This window comes from Enhydra lutris, unplaced genomic scaffold (assembly GCF_002288905.1).
Source record: "Enhydra lutris kenyoni isolate GAN:26980312 unplaced genomic scaffold, ASM228890v2 scaffoldscaffold13, whole genome shotgun sequence".
Classification (NCBI taxonomy): domain Eukaryota; kingdom Metazoa; phylum Chordata; class Mammalia; order Carnivora; family Mustelidae; genus Enhydra; species Enhydra lutris.
In genome coordinates, this window is record NW_019154097.1 from 23,333,301 (window position 1) to 23,345,700 (window position 12,400).

Genomic DNA, 12,400 nt, shown 5'->3' on the forward strand with positions numbered 1-12,400 from the left:
GACTCAAGCAAGACCCTTCCCCTATATGATTTCAATCTACACCTTTGCATTACAAGCTTTAAAAAAAATATATTGAGGTTAAGAGCCCTTAACACTTAACATCTACCCTCTTCACAAAATTTTAAGTGTACAATATAGTATTGTTAACTATGGGCACTGTGTTACATGGGAAATCTCTAGAACTTACTAGTCTTGAATAACTGAAGCTTTATAGCCTTTGGAGAGCCATTCTCCATTACCCCCTCCCCCCAGCCCCTGCCAGCCCCCCTTCTGCTCTCTGCACTTATGGACTTGACTCATTTAGATACATTGTATGAGCGGCATCATGCAGGTATGAATTTGTCTTTTTGTGGCTGGCTTACCCCATGCTGTCACCTATAGCAGGATTCCCTTCTTTTTTGTTTTTAAGGCCAACCAACATTCCATCGTGTGTGTATGTGTGCATCTATCTACTTTCTTCTCCTATTTATCATTGGACATTTAGCTGTTTCCACATCCAGGCTGTCCTGACAGAGCTACAATAACCTTGAACCAGTCTGACTTCGGCCTCCTGGTATTTGCACCTAGTCCCTCTACCCAGTACATGCTTTCCCACCACTCTGCCTGGTGAACTGCTTCCTATTCTCCAGATTGCTGCTTCCTTCAGAAACCCTTCTCCAGCCACCGCTGACTTAACTAGGGCTCTATGTGCTACCCAGGATCCCTTCCAGGGTGCCAATAAACATCGTACTCTGTTGCAACAATGTGTTGACCCATCCAACTCCCACATTGAGCTCTTGGCTCCAGGATGGCAGAGGCCAGCTCTCACTGCTCACAATTTTATCTTTGGTGCCTGGCATAGTGGATGACACAGAAGACACAAAATGAAAGTCTGTTTGCCAAAGACTTGCTCTGCTCATTCCACTGAATTGGGGAAGAGGCGAATGGAATCCAGGATGGAAAAAGTCACTTTGCAAATCTCTAAATTGATATACAAATGTAAGGAATTAACAGTAATGAAAAAGTCCTTGAAGGTACAGAAATAAAGCATTCCCATTCTTGCAAGAGCTTCACACTTGCTCAATGTGTCACCAATAATTACCCTGGCTTTTCCTTCCCTCATTCGTTGTAATTAAGACATAGTGTTTTTGTTAGGAGAGAAACCAAGGTCCAGAACAGCAGAAATCCCGCCAAGTACAAGTCCCAGGCATGGTGGCGCGCTTGTCTAGGACCACACGGCCCCTCTGAGTCCCAGCCTCCTCCTGCTCCGAATGGAATTCAAATTTCTACCAGGAAGCTCGCAGGTTGTTGTGAAAATCAAACACAGTTAATGTGTATAGAACGGCTTGTAATCTGTAAAATGCGATGGGAGTGTCACTTCAATAGCATCCTGCTGGTGTCTCTCCCAAACAGGATTTGTTAGAACTCAGATTTCTGGTCTCTAAATCCTGGGGAAGGAGACAGAGGTTTAAAAAAAAAAAAAATATGGGGTGTCTGATGCATTTCTCCAATAAGTACGCTAAGTAGTTACTAAGCATTTGGGATGTGCTAGAGGGGATGACAGGTGACTCCAACATGCCCCTCCCTCAATGACCTTCCAGTCTGGTGGTGGGCGGTGAGGTAAGCAGCAGGTGAAGACAATAGGTTGTCTCTGCAGAGCTGTGAGCTAGTGGATTGGAGGCACAGTGGACACTGACCCACGGTCACAGAGTCACAGAGGGACCGTTCAGGTCTGATCCTGAAGGACTTTCTGGAATCGGTGAAGGGGCATGGATTCTATCTTGACAGGCATTTTGAGCAGGAAAATGGTCAGGTCAGATTTACCAGTTGAAAGAACATTCTGGAAAGAGGCCAAGAGGCAAAAGCACTGATAAGGAAGAACCCTGCCAGGAATCTACTCAGAATTTTGGAGAAAAGAATGGAAACAGAAAAAGTGTAACAAAGCAGGAGAAAGCAATAAGAGGGGATCAGGAAAGTATGTTAATTGAGAATATGAGTAAAGAATGTCTAATAAGGAACTTGTAAAGAAAAAGACAGAAAAAGCAAGGATTAATGGCTTGCCTCCTTATCTTAAGGCCTTCTGAGGCCATGCACTACCTATACCATTCATCACTCAGACTGTGCTCCTGGCTGTAGGATAGAAACCTCTCCAAACAGACGCTCTGTCATTGATGAAGACGTGAGGAGCAGAGAGAAAACACGGATATGGATTCTGATCCCTGATCTGGTCTATCCGCACTGAGGGAGGTGGCGAAGTTCCTTGACCCCTCGGATCTGCAACACCAACATCACAGAGTGATGGAAGGGTCCAAGAAAAGAATATGTAGAGGACACCGAATCTTGATCCCAGGAGAGAGGAGCACTGGCATGTCCTTCTGCTTTACTCGTCCCTTTGCCTCACTCTGGAGCCATGTCCAACAAACAACACGGAGCACTCACTATGCACCAGGCATGGGGGAACGTGATGCCTTTCACAGGGTCATGCTCTTGGAACCTGCTGTGCATTACAGGGCACTCAATACTGCCAGGAAGGGGACAGGGAAGCATCATCCCTATCAGGCGGATACAGCCCCTGAGGCCAAGGAGGAAAGAGATTAGGACCCTGCCAAGACCTTGGATCTTTGGGCTAACCCAAACTTCTTCTGCCCCTATTGCAACCAAGTCCTGCAACTGTGATCCATGATCAGGGAGCGGGTCCCATGGCTCAGAAGAGCCTCTTCCCCATAAAAGCTGACAGATGCACACACAGCCCTAGTCTGTAGTTTTGTTCCCAAAGTTTGGTAGCCCCCTAAACTGTTCCTCTCTCCTGTCTTGTCACCTGGTCTCGGACAAAAACTGCCCATGTATGTGGATGCCTCTTCGGCAAAGAATTAACTGCCTTCTGGGAACCCAAGCAAAATGACTCCACCCTTTCGGGCCTTGGTTTCCTCACCTATAAAATGGGAATTGCTAATCTTGATGACTTCTTAAGGGACCATTATTAGGATCATAGGAGAATATACATGAAAGTGTTTCCATGGTAAAGACAAGGTATCTTTGGCAAGACCACTTTGGAACCAGAATCACAAGAAAAAAAAAATTGATTTGTCTTAATCTAGTTTTTGGGTTTTTTTGCTTTTTTTTGTTTTAGAGAAAAAGAGAGAACACATACATACAAGGGGGAAGGGGGTGAAGCAGAGACAGAGGGAGAGGAAGAGAGGGAATCTCAAGCAGACTCCACAACCAGCACAGAGCCTGACACGAGGCTCGATCTCATGACCCTGAGATCATGACCTGAGCCGAAAACAAGAGTCAGATGCTTAACCGACTGAGTTACTAGGTGCCACTGGCCTGTCTACACTTTCTGTTCTTTTAAGGTTTTATTTATTTATTAGAGAGAGAGAGAGAGACAGCAAGAGAGGGAACACAAGCAGGGGGACTGGGAGAGGCAGAAACAGGCTTCCTGTTGAGCAGGGAGTCCAATGCAGGGCTCGAACCCAGGACCCTGGGATCATGACCTGAGCTGAAGGCAGACACCCAACGACTAAGCCACCCAGGCACTCTGCCTGTCTACACCTTTAAGGTCATCCTAATTTTGTTTAAATCTAAAATGTCTGCTGAAGTCTGCTTGAGTTCAAACCTTATGAGAGCAGGGACTCTGTTGAGCCTTATACCTAGGACAGTGCCTAATATTTAGTGGATACTGAATAAAATATTAATAAATGAATGAATGAAGGGGGCATATTTTAACTTCAAGCACTATTGTGTTATAAAATGAATATACATACACCTCACTGTTGGAAAGGATCTCATATATGAGGTAACCAGATCCTAGACCGCAGATAGGAAAGACAAGGCTAAGGGAAGGGAAGGGGAGTGGCACTGGGGGAGGGGCAGGGCAGTGGAACTCAGGCTTGGGGAAATGGACCCTGGGCAGGATGGTCCCCAGCTCCGATCCTTCCTGTCTTGCTTTAATGAATGCTTTGGGGAATAGCCTTTCCACTCTTGTCTTCTCATTGTCTTTTTACAAAAGTACACTGGCCAAAGAGTGAGGGGATGTCTGTAATGAAACATCTCTTCCACTGTGTATAGTGTCTTCCAGCTCTCCCCACTTGCGGAGTTCTAAGTGCAGGTGAAGGCAGGCGCCAGCTTCTTCCTCAAGCTCCCTGAATTCCTGCACCCCCTCCCCCTGCACCCAGCTTTAACCTGTTTGGATAAGAAAATTGGTAAGCTACTTTGAAGGCAAGGTGTGTTTTCGGGATGGGATGACTGGTCCTAGGTTCAGCACTAGTGTGACGCTGGGTTTCTGGCCTACAGAGAAGGAGGGAAGACGTGCTGTTGCCCAGGCTGGCAGCTCCTTCCTCACGGCTGGGGCAGTGCCGCAGTCACAGGCCAGCGGCCACCCACATCACTAAGGGACTGGTCCTGGGATCAGGCTGAGTGCCCCTTCAGAAACAGAGCCTCATTTCTGAGGGTGGATGAGGGGTAGAAGGCTGTAGCCTCCTCTCTTCCTAGATATCTCAGGCACTTGGTATAAGGCTCTGGGGAGCACAAGGCTCCTGAGATCCCTCCGTGTTCATGGCTCTTAAAAGGGACTTCTTTAATAGCAGGAGGCATGGCTTCTGAAGCCCAGTGACACATAACCGTCTTAATTTGTTCCTCTCAGGGTCACCTGTCCCATGTCTGTATTAGTCTCTACAGTCCAAAGACAAGGAAAATGAACTTCTAGAGGGCTCAGGTGCGTTTCAGTAAAAAGACGTGTGCAGGTCTATTTACCTAACACCACTGCATGCCAGGGTACACCCAGGAGACGAGGACGTCGTCTCTGATCTCACACCAGTCCCCGTCCTGCAGGCTGGCAAGGAGGACGAGAGCCACCTGGACTACATGCAGTGAAGTATTAGGGCAGAAGTAAGCTTGAGACGATCTGCCCACACTTAAAATGGCTATAACATTCACCAAGTGAGGCTGAAAGACAGGCTGATTTCCTGGAGAAGCCAGAATGTGAACTGAGCTGTAAACAATGAGGGGTAGTTACTTTGGCTTAAGCGGAATCGGATGAAAAGAGGAGTGTGAGCTCCACGTAGAGGAAAGAGTCTAAGCAAAGGTCTTCTGGTGAGAACATCATGGGCATCTTAGATGCTACAGGGAAGTCACAGTGTCTACTACAGACATGAAATAGGAGGTTGTGCAGTGGCAGAGGACAGAGCAGTTCCCTGCTTTGGATCAAAGGGAGCCTCAGAAGTGAGGCCAAGGAGCGAGCACTGCATCCCTGAAAGAACGAGAAGAGACCATTCTGAGCAAGGAAAAGAAATGAACAGAGGAGTGTTCAGTGAGGGGTTGGCCTCTCAGCCCTTGTCCAGTGATCTCGGGCATCAACCAAATCAAGTCCGTGCTGACTGTACCATTCCGGAGACGGGAGCAGAGTGTGTGTAGTATCTGTGTAGTTTACACAATCACATGCCAGATCCAAACACAGAAAGGTGGCCTCCAGTGTGGACCCCAAATGGGCCATCCAGAGGAGGTAAGAGACCTGAAAGATACTGTGTCGACAATCTGCTTGAATATTCAGGCTGGGCCGTGCCCATACCCTCTTTCACTACTGGGTCCTGTGTTCCCCACTCAGTCACGGACTGTACCCTAGCTGGCTGGGCAATGCTGACAGTGTGACTTTGGGCAAGGCACTTCCCTCTCCAGGCCTCCATTTCCCCATTTCTACAATAAGCAGGTTGACCAGAAGCCTATGGCCGCCTCTTCCTCGGACGTGGAATCAGTTTCACTTTCCAACAGACTTTTCAATGAGTATTTACAACATCCATTCTCATGGCCAAGGTCTGTCACATTTATAAGAGAAGGAAAGAATGTACCTTTATCAAGTCTTGCCTTCCTAACCTATAACTGCTGACATCCTATCAAGTTCTCCGGGTAGCTATTTAGAGAGAAGAGGGAGAAAAGGGGATAATACACTGAAGGAGAGGAAAGAAAGACAGGGTATGTGGAAAGTCTGTTCTCCCCAGATGTAAATCTCAGTCACAGAGAGTGACAACAGCTTCTTTCTGTCCCTTCTGTTTAATCTCACAGCTGCTCCCCTGCGGTCCTGCCTCCTCTTCCCCACGACTGAGTACCTAACCTTGAAGGCTTTATTTCCACTGGCTCTCCCTTCAGAGACTGTCCAAACTGGAAAGCCATTTAAGATCATTTTGGCCAGAGGTTTTCAAACTTTATTCTGTAGCAGAACCCTCTGTTCAAAATGATATTTTATATTCAAAATTCAATTCACAAGCCTATAAAAGGGGCATTTCTGTAAGAGCGAGGGAGCATGTGGGTCCTCTCCTCCACCCTCCCTCTTGGCCCACGAACACTGCAACAAATCCCTGTAGCCCTAAGGAACGTGATTTAAAAACCACCACATATGACATTCCTATTTTTACAGAGGGAGAGACTGGATCCCAGACGGAAGAAGGACACCTGCTCACATTGCCGCTGCTAGAAGGTAACAGCATTAGAAGCAAAAGCCAGGTCTCCCGGGCCAATGTGGGTGCTACTGTTCCATTTGCTTTCTTTGTCCCAGCCTGTCGACACCTCAGCCTCAAGGGCCCTCTAGGTGACACTCTCCCAGAGCATGCCGCCACCACCTCATCTTCTCTCTCCCTTCCCTTGGAGAATCAAGGGAATCGCTAGCCTCCCACACTCAGCACCAACTCTGCGTTTTGGAATCAGGCAGATCAGCCCCTCCTGACCTGGCAGACATATTCTCAGAGCCTTGGGCTTTTGCACAGCCTGCTGCCCCCGCTGGGACTTCTGAGTCTAGGAGGAGCCAGAAGGCTTACTCCAGAATGCCTTCCCCTCCCCCTCCACATGCACATGTGTGCGCACACGTGCGCACACACAAAAACACACACACAGACTCTTCAGCGCTGCTCACAAAGGAGCTGGCAAAACCTGCAGTACACCAACAGTCAGAACACTGGGTTTGAGCGTGGGTCACGTTCTTTTCAACCTGGCTGATATTGTTTGAAACAAGTTTCTTTGCTTCTTGAGGCTTTCATGGCCCCCACCAGCCACCTCGAAAGTTTGTCGTGGGTTCCGACTGAGATAATGCGGGCGGAAGGGTCAATAACCTGTGAAGTGCTTCATATATGTAAGCAGTGATTTTATTTGGTAAATCTTTCATCATTTTCCTTTAGGCAGGACTGAAGTATTTCATCAATTTCAGTTAATACTTAAGTATTTCCATTTGTCTGTTAACTTATTAATGGATGCTTTTTGAAAAGACTTCTCTAATCATTATTTGATTCTGACCTCTACGACAACCATGAGACTGTGAGCTATGTGAGGCCATCAGAGCCAGTGTTTGGCACATAGTAAACACAAAACTCAGGAAGCACCTACTATGTGCCAAACACTGATTCTGTTGGCCTCACAAGGCTCACCGTCTCATGAGAGGCATAGACACTATTGATCCTGTGGGCAGTGCTACAAATGGAGGAAAGAGGGGGGAATGGAATTATTCAGGGTCACATATCCTAGCCTTGGGGTGCCAGAGCCACTAAAGACCTCCAGGGAGAAGTGAGGTTGGAGTGACTATCTGAAGGTTGCATTAGAGTGATCGAGGTGAAGGAAGGAGAGCAGAGATAAGGGAGAGGGAAGCAGAAGACCATCTAGATGGAAGGGACAGCAGGTGGCAAGTGGGGGCTATAGTGCTACAGTATGGTTGGACTAGGCAGAGAGTGGTGAGGGATGAGGCAGGTCTAGAATAACCAGGGGTCAGAGGATGAATGATTCTATAAGCAAAGATACCAAGTCAGAACTATCACCCGTATCCTTTCCTTAAGGAGGAAACATTGAGAACAACAGAGATGAAGTGATAAACCAACAGCAGAGATAGAAAGCCATGGAGGCAGAACATCAACCCAGAACTCTACTCCTCCCGGACACCCGTATGGTTTGCTCATCCTCTTGCCTCATTCTCAACTCCAAGTGCATGCAATTTGCCCAGAGAAGTGCTTCCTGGCTTCCTTATTTAACATAGAGCAACCTACTGTTCTCTACCCTTCCCCACTTCAGTCTTCCTCATGACTCTTACTACAGTCTGACAATGTAACACAAGTTTCTGTATTTGTGCATTACCCACCTCTCCGACAAAAACACAAGCTCCATGAGAATAAGAACTTGGATTTCTTCACTGCGTGTACCTGGTGCTTATAATAGCTTCTGGCACATGGAAGGAATTCAAGAAAGGTTGAATGGATGGACACATTCCACGCTATATAAAACCCTGATACTCAATGCTGTATTATGCTCCTATGACTGATGGGAAGCCTTTGACCTTGACAGGCTATGGCAGGAGAATAAGAAGACAGGATTATCTTTGGAAAACCCATGCTGGTAGCAGCATGTCAAATGAATTTGCAGAGAACGGCATATCTAGAGGCCAGGAAAACCAAGAGGGGGCAACTGTTCCTTGCCGGGGAAGAAGATAGTCTAGATCAGCCGTAAGCAGGATAGAGAGGAAAGGCCCGTAACGAACCTGAAGCCACAGGCAGACCATCCACCCAAGACTTCAGAGCCAGCTAAGAGAAGAGATCAGGGAAGGAAGGACACATTCCAAGAAGGGAGAGTTCTTCTCATTTCTGAGGATTAGACACAAGAAAGGCGAAAATATTCTCTCCAATTAAATTTTCCGAGAATAATCTCTGATAAAATTATATCCTCAATGGGTTAGAAGAGTGGTGTCTTTGGAAAAGGGCAAAGATTTTTGCATTGCCTAATGATGATGGGGATGAACATCCAAATACTATGGAAGTCATGACCAGGCTCTCTTGATAGTCAGAAAGGCTGATTTCTCTGCAAGGAGAGAGCCTGATATCTGAAGGGTCACAGGCTGCTCCGTCAGACAGGGCTTCTAGCCTCCTCCACACTCTCCTGCACATGTATGACCATCAATGGCCAAGACTGGAGAGGCAGAACTAAAAGGTGGTGGTATTCATTCCAGCAAAACCTGGAAAGAAATTCAGAAGAAGCTGCACATACCTAATCCAATGGCATTCATTCACTTTTTCATGCATTCACTTAGCCAATCAGTCCATCAGAGAGTCATTTAACAAATGCATACTGATAGCCTCCAAGGGGCCAGCCACAGCACTTCAAGCAAGGACCAATCTAGTCTCTGTCCACATGTTGCGAATGGCCTCGTGCTTCCTGCCTGTGCTCTTTGTACAAGACCATTTTAAAAAAATCAAATTATCATTATGTTTTGTGTTTTCTATTTGTTAGGAACTGGACATGTCTTGTACCATTTAATCAGCAACTCTAGGAGGCAATTATCATCACTCCCATTTGTCAAAGAGGGAAGCTCAGGTTCAGAGATGGGTAGGGATTTGCCAGAGACGAGGCAGGCTGTGATGTGGGAGCATGGACTTAAACCCAAGCCAGGTTTCCTGCCAAAGCTCTGATGGGGTCCTGTGCAGCCTCATGCATCATGTGATGTGCCTTGAAGCCCTGAGGACAGTGCCTGGCTCTCGGTAAGCACTGTATGAGATTATCTATCCTTGCTGCTGTTGTTAGTAACAGGTAAGTTACTTCATCTCTGAGTACAGCATCCTCCTCTGAAACGGAAACACTAATGCATCACAGTTTTGATCAGAATGATGAAGACTTAGATGGTATGTAATGTGTCCAGTTTGCTGCCTGGCACATTGGGCAGTCAACTATGGCACCGTGGGAGTGCTTGACCATAGCTAAAAGGAACTCTTAAAGCTCTGAAGGGCAATACCGGGCCTGGACACAGATGGGGACCTTTGATGAGGCTGTTTTACTTCCCACACGTGGGGCTATATGTTAAGAAGGTGACAGCTATCTCCCACAGTTTTGTTGTCATGCCTCATTTCTTTCCTGCGAGGGGAGGGGAGGGGAGAGTGGAAGGAGATGCTAGGTCACGAGGCCAGGAATAGCAATGCCCTCTGGAATGCCCCGTGGCAATCAGAGCTCCAGGCTTGGGGCCATTCCCGAAGACCTTTGCTGGCTACTGTCAAGGACGTCTCCCTCCTGCTAAAGGCTCCCATGGGCTAGAAAGAGCTGACACGGCAGAAACCCGGTGAATCCAGGCCAGCTGGGCATTGCCTCCAAAGGTGAAAGCATACACGCATTTAGTGAGGTCTCTGCTTCCCCTGCCTGTGTCCCCCATTCTTACTCACATCACATTTCTAAAATGACCAGGGATCACTTAAGCCACAGAATACAAGGATATTGAAGTTTCAAAGGTCCAGCCACAGTCCTTGGCTGTCTCCATCCCTCTGACCAGACAATATCTAATGTCCGTGTCCAATAGTCATGGGGGTGGGGGAGGCTGGTTCAGGGCACGATGGAGGGGAGAGTGGGTCTGTGATGACCCCAACTCCCCCAGTCCCCTCCTGGGATAGAATAAGGCTGAACTCAGCTCTGGGACATCTGGCTCCATAAATCCAGATGCCTGATCCACTCCTGTGCCTTATGTTGGGCACCCCAGACAGCCACACACTCAGAGGGTTGTATCTGAGTTAAGGGCCAGCCTCAGGAAGCCTTTCTGAGTCTAGACAGTCGTGGTCCACTTAACCTGCCTTGATCAGCCCCTGAGGTGCTGAGAGAGCATGGAACTCTCGAACCTGACAGAGAGGGTGGGAGAGGGTTCCCAAGGCAATTCTGCTTCTCTGGGGAGTTACCTCCTTAAGAAAACCACGCTGTCTCTGCGAGCCTCAGATTTTCCTATCTGTCCAATGGGTGCATTAACAACTACCTCCTCAGGATGGTGGGAGGAATGCATGGCAAGAGACACTGAAATAGCTAGCACGGATTAGGTGACTGGTTGTCATTGCGACAGTGGGGTACCATTTACTGGGCATTTACTATGTGCCAGACCCTGTTCTAAGCATGTGAAGAGTGATTAATAGTCTTAAGTAAAACTTAAATTGTTATAATTGATATATTTCCTTAAGTCCATTATACCTTTCAGCTACCATGTCTTTGCACGGATTCTTAAAACAAACCTCAGCGCTTTCTCAGCCATTCGGTGTGGCCAATAGATCAGGGCCATCTAGGGAGGGCTGGGTCTTCACAGGTTGAGGGAACAGGGAGAACCAGATGGGGATCAGTTATGGGTCTTCCTCAGGGAGCTTAGAGTCAACGAAAGCAATAAAACAAGGGTATCCCTGACTACGAAAAAAAATAAAGGGTAGCATTTACTTCATTTCCCATTGAAGCCCACAATCATACACACAGTTGTACAGATTTGTGTATGTGTATTTATAAATTCACACACACACACACACACACACACACACACTTGCTTTTACTATAATGGCTGTGTGCCAAAATCTATTCTAATCTACTCTATTCTATTGTATTCCAGTGCCTTCTGTTCTATCCTATTCTTTTTTTTTTTTTTTTTCTTTTTGGATTCCAGTCCATCACTTTCTATCCTCCTCTGTCCTATTTCATTCCAATCTGGTCTATTTTGTTCCTTTCCATTGCATTCTGTTCTATTATTTTCTATTTAATTCCATTCTATACTCTTACATTCTCTTTCATTTCTCTTAAAAACACTTGCTGTCCAGGGCACCTGGGTGGCTCAGTCAGTTAAGCATCTGCCTTCAGCTCAGGTCATGATCCCAGGGGTCCTGGTAATGAGCCCTGCATGGGGTTCCCTGCTCAGCAGGGAGCCTGCTTCTCCCTCCTCTCCTCCCCCTGCTGTGTGCACTCACTCTGTCTCTCTGTCAAATAAATAAATATTTTTTAAAAATGCTTGCTGTGAACCACTTAGTATTTTACAACCCATTTAAATAGTTTTGACCCATCTTTCAAACAGTACTGATATAAAGAACCTAGTTATACACAGCTGAGAAACACTCTTGAAATGAAACCCCAGATAACGCCAGAATCTTAACAACTAGTAAACAAGTAATCGAGCCATTCTGGCTGCAGGGTGGGGGCCTAGAACTGACTGTTTGGGCATCTCCACATTTCAAGACATATACTAATTGGTGAGGACAATTTAGGGCTGAGATTGATTATGAAAAGCCCCATTCTCTGCTTTAAAAGGAAGGATGGGAGGGAGATCCTTTAATTTTTTTTTATTAATTTGGTTAAGTTGTGTGTGTGTGTATATATATATACACATACATATATACATATATATGTATGCATATATAATATATATATATATATATCAGATGTCTACTGTGTGCCAAGCCTAGTGCTAGGGCTGGAGATACAACAGGAAACAAGACAATTCTTGCCCTCATAGAAGTTGAAGCAAATGCCCACCGTACCGGGTACTAAAGCATCTTACCCACAGAATCATGTTAAACCCTCACAGTTCCCCTGAGAGACTACTGGGCTTTTATTCATTTTTACAGTTCAGGACACGGGCTCAGAAGTAGCCTATGGTCATGCAGTGATACACAAT

General features: G+C 46.6%; 1 protein-coding gene across 2 annotated transcripts in view; it reads right to left on the reverse strand.

The window, feature by feature from the left end:
* Window positions 1-12,400, reverse strand: part of LOC111145742 (astrotactin 2) — an 867,423-nt gene that overhangs the window by 692,196 nt on the left and 162,827 nt on the right. The gene's annotated exons all lie outside the window — the stretch shown is intronic.